The 11407-nt window shown below is 40.1% G+C and overlaps 2 pseudogenes; both read left to right on the plus strand.

The window, feature by feature from the left end:
• The first annotated feature begins 5564 nt into the window (after positions 1-5564).
• LOC110124425 (large ribosomal subunit protein uL13 pseudogene) lies at positions 5565-5997 on the plus strand (annotated as a pseudogene).
• An 829-nt stretch (positions 5998-6826) lies between these two features.
• Positions 6827-7934, plus strand: LOC139034222 (small ribosomal subunit protein uS2-like; annotated as a pseudogene).
• The last annotated feature ends 3473 nt before the right edge of the window (positions 7935-11407 follow it).

The raw sequence follows: 11407 nt of genomic DNA on the forward strand, positions 1-11407 counted from the left end.
CTGGACCAACCTTAGGAGGGCAGAAACCAAAAGGAAGAAAGAATTCAACCTTCTTCAAGGAAAGAATTCAACTTTCCTTGAAGCCTGGGAAAAGGAGACCTCAAACACAATAAGTTAAAAAAAAAAAAATAATGAAAAGGCAGAGAAATACTATACAAATGAAGGAACAAACTAAAAATGAAGAAAGCCAAAAAAAATGAAGAGGAAATAGGCAAACTCCTTGAAAAACAATTCAGAAGAGTGATTGTAAAGATGATCAAAAACCTAAAAAACAAAATGGAGAAAATGCAAAAATCAATTAATAAAAAGACTTAGAAGAATTAAAAATAAACATACAGAAACAAACAACACAATGACTGAAATTAACAACACTCTAGAAGGAATCAATAGCAGAATATCTGAAGCAGAAGAATGAATCGGTGAGCTGGAAGATAAAATGGTGGAAATAACTTCTGAAGAGCAGAATAAAGTAAAAAGAATGAAAAGAACTGAGGATAGTCTCAGAGACCTCTGGGACAATATCAAATGCACCAACATTCAAATTATAGGGGTCCCAGAAGAAGAAGAGAAAAAGAAAGGGTATGAGAAAATTTTTGAAGAGATTATAGTTGAAAATTTCCCCAACATGGAAAAGGAAATAGTCAATCAAGTCCAAGAAGCACAAAGAGTCCCATACAGGATAAACCCAAGGAGAAACACATCAAGACACATACTAATCAAATTAACAAAGACTAAACACAAAGAAAGAATATGAAAAGCAGCAAGGGACAAACAAGTAACATACAAGGGAAACCTCATATGCTTAACAGCTGATCTTTCAGCAGAAACTCTGCAGGCCAGAAGGGAATGGCAGGATATATTTAAAGTACTGAAAGGGAAAAATCTACAACCAAGATTACTGTACCCAGCAAGGATCTCACTCAAAATTGATGGAGAAATAAAAAGCTTTTCAGACAAGCAAAAGTTAAGAGAATTCAGACCATAAAACCAGCTTTACAACAAATGTTAAAGGAGTTATACAGTCAAGAAATACAAGAGAAGAAAAAGATCTATAAAATCAACCCTCAAACAATTAATAAAATGGCAATAGGAATATATATATATATGTATATGTATATATATACATATACATATATATATACACATATATACGAATAATTAAATGTAAATGGATTAAATGCTCCAAGCAAAAGACACAGACTGGCTGAATGGATACAAAAACAAGACCCATATATATGCTGTCTATAAGAAACCCACTTCAGACCTCAAGACACATATAGACTGAAAGTGAGAGGATGGAAAAATATATTCCATACAAATGGGAAGCAAAAGAAAGCTGGAGTAGCAATCCTCATATCAGACAAAATAGACCTTAAAATAAAGATTACAAGAGATAAGGAAGGACACTACATAATGATCAAGGGATCAATCCAAGAGGAAGACATAACAATTGTAAATATCTATGCACCCAACATAGGAGCACCTCAATACATAAACACTAACAGACATAAAAGGAGAAATTGACAGTAACACAATAATAGTAGGAGACTTTAACACCCCACTCACACCAATGGACAGATCATCAAAACAGAAAATTAATAAGGAAACACAAGTCTTAAATGATACATTAGATGAGATGGATCTCATTGATATCTTCAGGACATTCCATCCAAATGCAGAAGAATACACCTTCTCAAGTGCACATGGAACATTCTTCAGGATAGACCACATCTTGGGTCACAAATCAAACCTCAGTAAATTTAAGAAAATTGAAATCATATCAAGCATCTACTCTGACCACAACACTATGAGACTAGATACCAGTTACAAGAAAAAAAACTGTAAGAAACACAAACACATGGAGATTAAAAAACACGTTTCTAAATAACAGGTAAATCAAAAGGGAAATCAAAAAATTTCTAGAAACAAATGACAATGAAAACACGACAACTCAAAACCTATGGGATGCAGCAAAAGCAGTTCTAAGAGGGAAGTTTATAGCAATACAATCCTACCTCAAGAAACAAGAAAAACATTGAATAGACAACCTAACTTTACACCTAAAACAACTGGAAAAAGAAGAAAAAAAAACCCCAAAATTAGTAGAAGGAAAGAAATCATAAAGATCTGAGCAGAAATAAATGAAAAAGAAATGAAAGAAACAATAGTAAAGATTAATAAAACTAAAAGCTGGTTCTTTGAGAAGATAAAATTGACAAACCTTTAGCCAGACTCATCAAGAAAAAAAGAGAGAAGAATCAAATCAACAAAATTAGAAATGAAAAAGGAGAGGTTACAACAGACAATGCAGAAATACAAAGGATTATAAGAGACTATTATGAACAACTATATGGCAATAAAATAGATAACCTGGAAGAAATGGACAGATTCTTAGAAAAGTTCAATCTTCCAAGACTGAACCAGGAAGAAATAGAAATTATGAACAACCCAATTACAAGCACTGAAATTGAAGCTGTGATAAAAAATCTCCCAAAAAACAAAAGCCCAGGACCAGATGGCTTCACAGGAGAATTCTATCAAACATTTAGAGAAGAGCTAATGCCTATCCTTCTAAAACTCTTTCAAAAAATTGCAGAGGAAGGAACACTTCCAAACTCATTCTACAAGGCCACCATCACCCTGATACCAAAACCAGACAAAGACAACACAAAAAAAGAAAACTACAGGCCAATATCACTGATGAACATAGATGCAAAAATCCTCAACAAAATTTTAGCAAACAGAATTCAGCAACACATCAAAAAGCTCATACACCATGATCAAGTTGGGTTTATTCCAGGGATGCAAGGATTCTTCAATATACACAAATCAGTCAATGTGATACACCATATTAACAATTTGAAAGATAAAAACCATAATTATCATCTCAACAGATGCAGAAAAAGCCTTTGACAAAATTCAGCACTTATTTATGATTAAAACTCTTCAAAAAATGGGCATAGAAGGAACCTACCTCAACACAGTAAAGGCCATATATGATAAACCTAGAGCAAACATTATTCTCAATGGTAAAAACTGAAAGCATTCCCCCTAAGATCAGGAACAAGACAAGGGTGTCCACTTTCACCACTATTATTCAACATAGTTCTGGAAGTCCTATCTATAGTAATCAGAGAAGAAAAAGAAGTGGAAGAATCCAGATCGGAAAAGAAGAAGTAGAGCTCTGTTTGTAGATGACATGATACTGTACATAGAAAACCCTAAAGATAGTATCAGAAAATTACTAGAGCTAATCAGTGAATTTAGCAAAGTCGCAGGATACAAAATCAATACACAGAAGTCACTTGCATTTCTATATTCTAACAATGAAAAATCAGAAAGAGAAATTAAGGAATCAATCCCATTCACCATTGCAACAAAAAGAATTAAATATCTAGGAATAAACTTACCTAAAAAAGACAAACTGTACACAGAAAATTATAAGACACTAATGAAAGAATTCAATGATGACATAAAGAGATGGAGAGCTATTCCATGTTCCTGGGTAGGAAGAATTGATATTGTGAAAATGACTATACTACCAAATGCAATCTACAGATTCAATGTGATCTCTATCAAATTACCAATGGCATTTTTCACAGAACTAGAACAAAAAAATTCACAATTCATATGGAAACACAAAAGACCCTGAATAGCCAAAGCAATCTTGAGAAAGAAGAATGGAGCTGGAGGAATCAACTTTCCTGACTTCAGATTATACTACAAAGCTACAGTCATCAAGACAGTATGGTACTGGCACAAAAACAGAAATATAGACCAATGGAACAAGGTAGAAAGCCCAGAAATAAACCCATGCACCTATGGGTACCTTATTTTTGACAAAGGAGGCAAGAATATACAATGGGGCAAAGACAGCCTCTTTAATAAATGGTGCTGGGAAAACTGGACAGCTACATGTAAAAGAATGAAATTAGAACACTTCCTAACACCATACATGAAGATAAACTCAAAATGGATTAAAGACCTAAATGTAAGACCAGAAACTATAAAACTCTTAGAGGAAAACAGAGGCAGAACACTCAATGACATAAATCAAAGCAAGATCCTCTATGACCCACCTCCTAGAATAATGGAAATAAAAACAAAAGTAAACAAGTGGGACCTGATTAAACATAAAAGCTTTTGCACAGCAAAGGAAACTGCAAGCAAGGTGAAAAGACAACCCTCAGAATGGGAGAAAATAATAGCAAATGAAACAACTGACAAAGGATTAATTTCCAAAATATACAAGCAGCTCATACAACTCAATACCAGAAAAACAACCCAATCAAAAAGTGGGAAAAAGACCTAAACAGACATTTCTCCAAAGAAGACATACAGATGATAACAAACACATGAAAAGATACTCAACATCACTCATTATTAGAGAAATACAAATTAAAACTACAATGAGATATCACTTCACACTGGTCAGAATGGCCATTATCAAAAAGTCTACAAACAATAAATGCTGGAGAGGGTGTGGAGAAAAGGGAATGCTCTTGCACTGTTGGTGGGAATGTAAATTGATACAGCCACTATGGAAGACAGTATGGAGATTTCTTTAAAAACTAGGAATAAAACCACCATATGACCCAGCAATCCCACTCCTAGGCATATACCCTGAGGAAATCAAAATTGAAAAAGACACATGTATCCCATTGTTCATTGCAGCACTATTTACAATAGCTAGAACATGGAAGCAACCTAGATGTCTGTCAACAGATGAATGGATAAAGAAGTTGTGGTACATATACACAATGGAATATTACTCAGCCACAAAAAGGAATGCATTTGAGTCAGTTCTAGTGAGGTGGATGAACCAAGGAACTGACTACATAGAGAAGTCAGTCAGAAAGAGAAAGATAAATATCATATTCTAACACATATATACGGAATCTAGAAAAATGGTACTGAAGAATTTATTTACAGGGCAACAATGGAGAAACAGACATAGAGAATAGACTTATGGACATGGGGAGAGGGGAGGAGAGGGTGAGATGTATGGAAAGAGTAACATGGAAACTTACATTACTTTATGTAAAATAGATAGCCAACGGGAATTTACTCAAACAGGGGCTCTGTATCAACCTAGAGGGGTGAGACGAGGAGGGAGATGGGGCAGAAGTTCAAAAGGGAGGGGATATATGTATACCTACGGCTGATTTATGTTGACATTTGACAGAAAACAGCAAAATTCTGTAATTATCCTTTAGTAAAAAATAAATAAAACTTAAAATTATCCTTAAAAAATAGAATTAATTACAGTGGACTAAATGAACTGACGAGGATGATTATAACTTTTATGAATTTTTGTATGAAATATTGTTGGTTCTATTGCTCTGTTTTTCCATTTAATATAATCTTTAGCTTTCCCAAGTGGCTGCCAAAGCTGGCAGAGGGGCAGGTCCTTGTGCTCAATGGCTGAGGCCATCTCCTGGGCCACCTGGCAGCCACTGCAGTCAAGCAGGTGCTTCTGGGCCTGAAGGTTGTGGTCATGCATTGTAAGGGAACCAACATTTCTGGCAGTTTCCACAGAAATAAGTTGAAGTATCTGGCCTTTCTCTGCAAACAGATGAACACCAACCCTTCCCATGGTTCCTACCACTTTGGAGTGCCCAGCCACATCTTCTGGCGGACAATGCAGAGCATCCTTCCCCACAAGACCAAGCGAAGCCAGGCCACTCTGGACTACTTCAAGATATTTGCTGGGATCCCACCACCCTATGACAAGAAAAAGTGAATGGTGGTTCTGCTGCCCTCAAGATTGTGTGTTTGAAGCCTACACGGAAGTCTGCCTACCTAGGGTACCTGGCTCATGAGGGTGGCTGGAAATACCAGGTGGTAACAGTCTCCCTGGTGGAGAAGAGAAAGGCCAAGATCCATTATCAGAAAAAGAAGCAGCTCATGAGGCTATGGAAGCAAGCTGAAAAGAACATCAAGAAGAAAACAGACAAAGCCACAGAGGTCCTCGAGATCCATGGATTTCTGGTGTGACCCCAACAAAACTGACAGTTTATTCTTCATGCTTGGCCGGCCCTGCCCTTCTTCAATCACCACCCTAGGATATGGGGGCCCCCCAGTGGCTACCACACAGGTGCCACAGGCAGACTGGGTAGAGCCAAGGGGCCTTAGTCAGTGTAGGCAGTTCTAAGGGCTATGCAGGCATCATTTGTCTGCAACCTTATTTGTTCATAAGAGTTTTACGACATGAACAGTTGGAACAGCCAGTGTGGTTGCAATACTGGCAGCAGTGAACTGGAAGACTTAATTGAAAGTGGACCCCCCCCCCCAATGCCATTGCTTACAGGGCCTCTGTTTACGCTTCCCATGTATTCAGGCACTATACTCTGCAGTGGTTAGGTTGTGAGAAAATGCTCAGGCAGCACGAGTCTGGGGTTATCAAAGGTGTTTATGGAAAAGAAGTTCAGCCAAGAGATCACAGACATTGCCCTTGCATCTTATATTTTGTCATTCAAAACCAGTAATTATTTTTAAAGAAAAAAAAGATAATGTTTATCTCTTTTCCCAAGTTATCAGCAATTTGCTGACATGTATCTTTATAAACAAAGATGAAACATTTATCTTATTCTCCCCACCTGATCTCTCCAGAATTCAGAAACTCTTGGTGAATAGTCTTATTTTATGGCAAGATACTTATTTGCATAAGTTCAGTAAGAATCTGTTTTTACTGTCACAGGACACAACTGGAAACTTGGTTATATTACCAAGGCTTTGCTTGGAATGTCATATTTTAAAATGTGCATAAGGGGTCCATAAGGCATTGTTCTGGATTCCCACCACAATTTAAAGGGAAACTTTCACAATGTCCAGAGCCCTTGATGTCCTGCAAATGAAAGAACAGGATGTCCTTAAATTCCTTGCAGCAGGAATCCACTTAGGTGGCACCAACTATGACTTCCAAATGGAACAGTACATCTATAAAAGGAATACTGATGGCATTTACATCATAAATCTGAAGAGAACTTGGGAGAAGCTTCTGTTGGCAGCTTGTGCCATTGTTGCCTTTGAAAACCCAGCTGATGTCAGTGTCACATTCTCCAGGAATACTGGCCAGTGAGCTGTGCTGAAGTTTGCTGCTGCCACTGGAGCCACTCCTACTGCTGGCCACTTTACTCCTGGAGCATTCACTAACCAGATGCAGGTAGCCTTCCAGGAACCGAGACTTCTGGTGGTTACTGGCTCCAGGGCTGACCACCAGCCTCTACAGAGGCCTCTTATGTTAAGCTGTTTATCATTGCTGAAAGTGGAAGTTCCCAGGTGGCTTCCCAGGTGGCGCTCCTGGTACAGAACTCACCTGCCAATGCAAGAGACATAAGAGAAGTGAGTTTGATCCCTGGGTCAGGAAGATACTCTGGAGGAGGGCATGGCAACCAACTCCAGTATTCTTGCCTGGGAAAATCCCATGGACAGAGGAGCCTGGTGGGCTACAGTCCATAGGGTTGCAGAGTCAGACACAACTGAAGTGACTTAGCACACACACTCACCATTGCTCTGTGTAACAGAGACTCTCTTCTGCATTCTGTAGACACTGCCATTCTGTGCAAAAAGGGAGCTTACTCAGTAGGTCTGATGTGGTGGATGCTCGCCCGGGAAGTTCTGCGCATGCGTGGCACCATCTCCTGAGAACACCCATGGGAGGTCATGCCGGATCTCTACTTCTACAGAGATCCTGAAGAGATTGAAAAGAAGAGCAGGCAGCAGCTGAGAAGGCTGTGACCAAGGAGGAATTTCAGGGTGAATGGTCTTCTCTAGTTCTGGAGTTCACTGCTATTGAACCTGAGGTGGCAGACTGGTCCAAAGGTGTGCAGGTGCCCTCTGTACCTATTCAGTAGTTCCCCACTGAAAATTGGTCTGTGGCTCCCACTGCTTGGACCACTGAATAGGTAGGAATAACCACTGAGTGGTCTTAAACTGTTCTTCCACAGACTCTTACAATGGAAATTCGATTGATGGAAAATAAATTTCTAAAAACTAAATAAATAAAATTTAAAAAATCAAACTGTGCATAGAATCAGATATGACAAGGCAGCTTTAATGAATAGCGTATTACAGTAAGAACTTCCCTTCCTATGAAGAGTTGAGTTGAGAATATGTTCCATCAACTCACCTCTATTACGGCTTAAACTCCTGTTTTGACCAAGGTGCATGCCTGTATGCAGCAGAGGAGCACCCTGTCTGTCAGCCCACTGTCTCTGGAAATGTAGGTGTTACCAGGCCTGTGGAATATGTAGATCCTCCAAATTCCCCTGCCCTTATTCCTATGGCAGCCCCTGGGGCCTGTAGAGAGGTAATAGAAGAAATTCCCCCTAATGCCTAGTGTACAGATGGGTCTAGTCAGGGTAACCCACCCACATGCATTTCAATGGCTCTTCAGCCCAACACTGACACCATCTGGATGGAAACAGGAATGAACCATAGGAGCCTTTGTGCTGAATTCGATTTCACTGGTGATCACTGATGAGCCCTGGCTATTAGTCCTTTGCACTGACAAGTTGTTGGGCTATTCTCAAGGGTTTAACCCTATGACTTGGACAATGAAAAGCCAAAGGATGAATAATCATAAATAAGTCCTCATGGAATCAGGATATGTAGAAAGACTTGGAGGTTCACCTGCAAGAAGCTCAGTTGGTAAAGAATCTGCCTGCAATGCAGGAGACCCTGGTTTGATTCCTGGGTTGGAAGATCCCCTGGAGAAGGGAAAGGCTACCCACTCCAGTATTCTGGCCTGGAGAATTCCATGGACTGTACAGTCCATGGGGTCACAGAGAGTCAGACACGACTGAGCGGCTTTCACTTTCACTTTTTTACTTGCAAGAACCTGAGGCAGTCCTCACTGTCTGCCACAGTAGATCAGGTGCATAGAAAGACTGGCCACTCTAGCACCCAGGTGTATTACCCAAGGATGCCAGATTGCCCTTGTAAGACAGTGACTTGGTTAATGCAGTAACATGTCCTGTTTATTCTAAAAATAGCCAAGGCAACTGCCAAAGGAGCCTGGGGCCATCCACCAGAGTCCCCCATCAGTGAGGCATTGGCAATTTAATTATATTAGCCCCCTCTATCTCAGTTAATGTGCTAAATACACTTTGGCTTGGGTAGACACTGCATTTGGCATAACCCAAGCTTTCCATTGTTGCCATGCAAGCTAGGTTGCCACCATTAAGAGATCAGAGAAGCTGAGTACCATGTACAGATATCTTCATAGAACAGACAGTGACTGGGGGTTCACATTTCAAATATCATGGTAGCAAGGCTGGAAAAAGTATATGACATTAAGTGGAGGTTCCATCTTTCCTATGGCCCACAAGCAGCAGGGTTGGTAGAAAGGAAAAAGTAAAGTGAAAGTCACCCAGTCATGTCTGACTCTTTGTAATCCCATGGACTATATAGTCCGCTGGAGTGGGCAGCCAGAATGGCTTCTCCAGGGGATCTTCCCAACCCAGGGATTGAACTCAGGTCTCCCACATTGCAGGCGGATTCTTTACCAGCTGAGCCACCAGGGAATCCCTGGTGGAAACTTCAGGAAGGAAAAATGGAGTACTAAACAGCAGATTAAATTACTAACAGGTAAAATGACCTTGGCTGAGTAGACTAAAGTAGTGTCATGGGCCTTACTCTATTTGAAAGATCAAACAGTAGGGCCTGTTGCCCCATATTGCTTCGACTCTCATTATGGATCAACATGCTATGTGCTGAGAACACCAAGCCCCATCACACCTAGGCAAAGTGTTATCTATTGAAATTTACAATGGTTGTAAAATCCAAATCATCTCACCAAGATGAAGGAGAACTATTCAATCGCCACTGGGATCCCACCGTCCTACTGGAAGTCAGGCCTACTGATGCACAATGTAACTGGAATGGAACATGCACCATTGAGAAAGGGAAGAAGGTGGAAGTCCTAGTCAACATACCCCACCCCCCATCTGACTTCTCATGCCTGACAGTACTATCTCCCCTAACAACATGAACAGTATGTATAAGTAGGTCAGCTTTCAAAAGCTGCAGTCATATTAATGTCTATATATCAGACATCAAGTATTATTCTACAGATGGGAAAGATCTTCCCATACAAATTCCTGCTAAATATCTGTCTTTTTAACCTTAGACTTCTGCTGACCCTGTCCCGTGGTATCCAGTCACTGGATGGGCACATTTTCCACTGGTAGGATCATTCAGCCATTTTCTTTTATTCCATTGGCCTGGAGGACTTTATAGCACACAGAATCCCTTACTAGATTCACCCAACAAGACTTAAATGACAGGCAATAAGCCTTTCCTTACTGAACACTGACAAGTATCTAATGAGAAAAAAACATCCTCTAAAGTAGGATGGGTAGCCATTCCCTGCTCCAGGGGATCTTCCTGACTCAGGGATCAAACCCGGCTCTCTTGCACTGCAGGCAGATTCTTGACAGCTGAGCTACCAGGCAAGCTCTAAAGTAGGATGGTCTCGGACAGTATTATCGCCTCACAAGGATGCACCTATGCCACTGTCCAAACAGAATGCTATATGTTCATACCTGATGAGTCTACTAATGTATCAACTTTTACTAAATCACATGAGGACACAAGTGAGTGAATGCTCTGAGTGATCCCACCTTTAGTCTTAGGAGACTTAGTAAATCAGTGGTTTAGATCATGGAGTTCTTGGTGGAAAAAAAACTGTTACTTATATTAAGAATCATTATCTTTATATGTGTTTTCTCTTGTATATGCTTATACTGTTGCTGTGGCATCTACCTTCAATGTAGCCAGACAGCTGCCAGTCAAGCCACCTCCATGGTAATAAAACTCCTTGCTGATTGCTCAGACACTGCAGAAGAGGGCAACGTATAGTTTTGTAAGAGCTGGTTACCAGGGATGGAGTATTAGAGGAGGTTATTGAACAGGATGTGACCTCCAGTTGACCTGCATGCTGGACCTGGACAATTGATGACTGCTTACATTTTCCCCTGTTCTTGGAATGTACATTCTTCCCACCATTTGCATTCTAGGAGCTGTTTCAACAATGCAGCCTTAAGAGAGTGACATATTGTTGAGACAGTCTGAACTGTGCACATGACTGAACCCTGTTAAGGCCTCTATATAAACTTTTAAGATGCTGGCTAGTAGGTGCAGTGATCTACTTGTCTTGCAACTACTCAAGACAAGCCTCATACTTCCCTCATAAGTTCCCTTGCTTATTAAAACTGCCCCTGGCGACTTCCCTAGCCATCCAGTCGTGAAGACTCCCCACTCCCAACACAGGGGTCACTGGTTTGATCTCTGTCCGGGAACTAAGATCCTGCATGCCACACAACACGAACTAAAAAAACAAAACAAAACCCCTGTCACCTACCAATCTGGAGTGCTCTCTTTCTGTAGTTTCTCCTTGTCTTCC

Source organism: Odocoileus virginianus, unplaced genomic scaffold (assembly GCF_023699985.2).
Source record: "Odocoileus virginianus isolate 20LAN1187 ecotype Illinois unplaced genomic scaffold, Ovbor_1.2 Unplaced_Contig_53, whole genome shotgun sequence".
Lineage (NCBI taxonomy): Eukaryota > Metazoa > Chordata > Mammalia > Artiodactyla > Cervidae > Odocoileus > Odocoileus virginianus.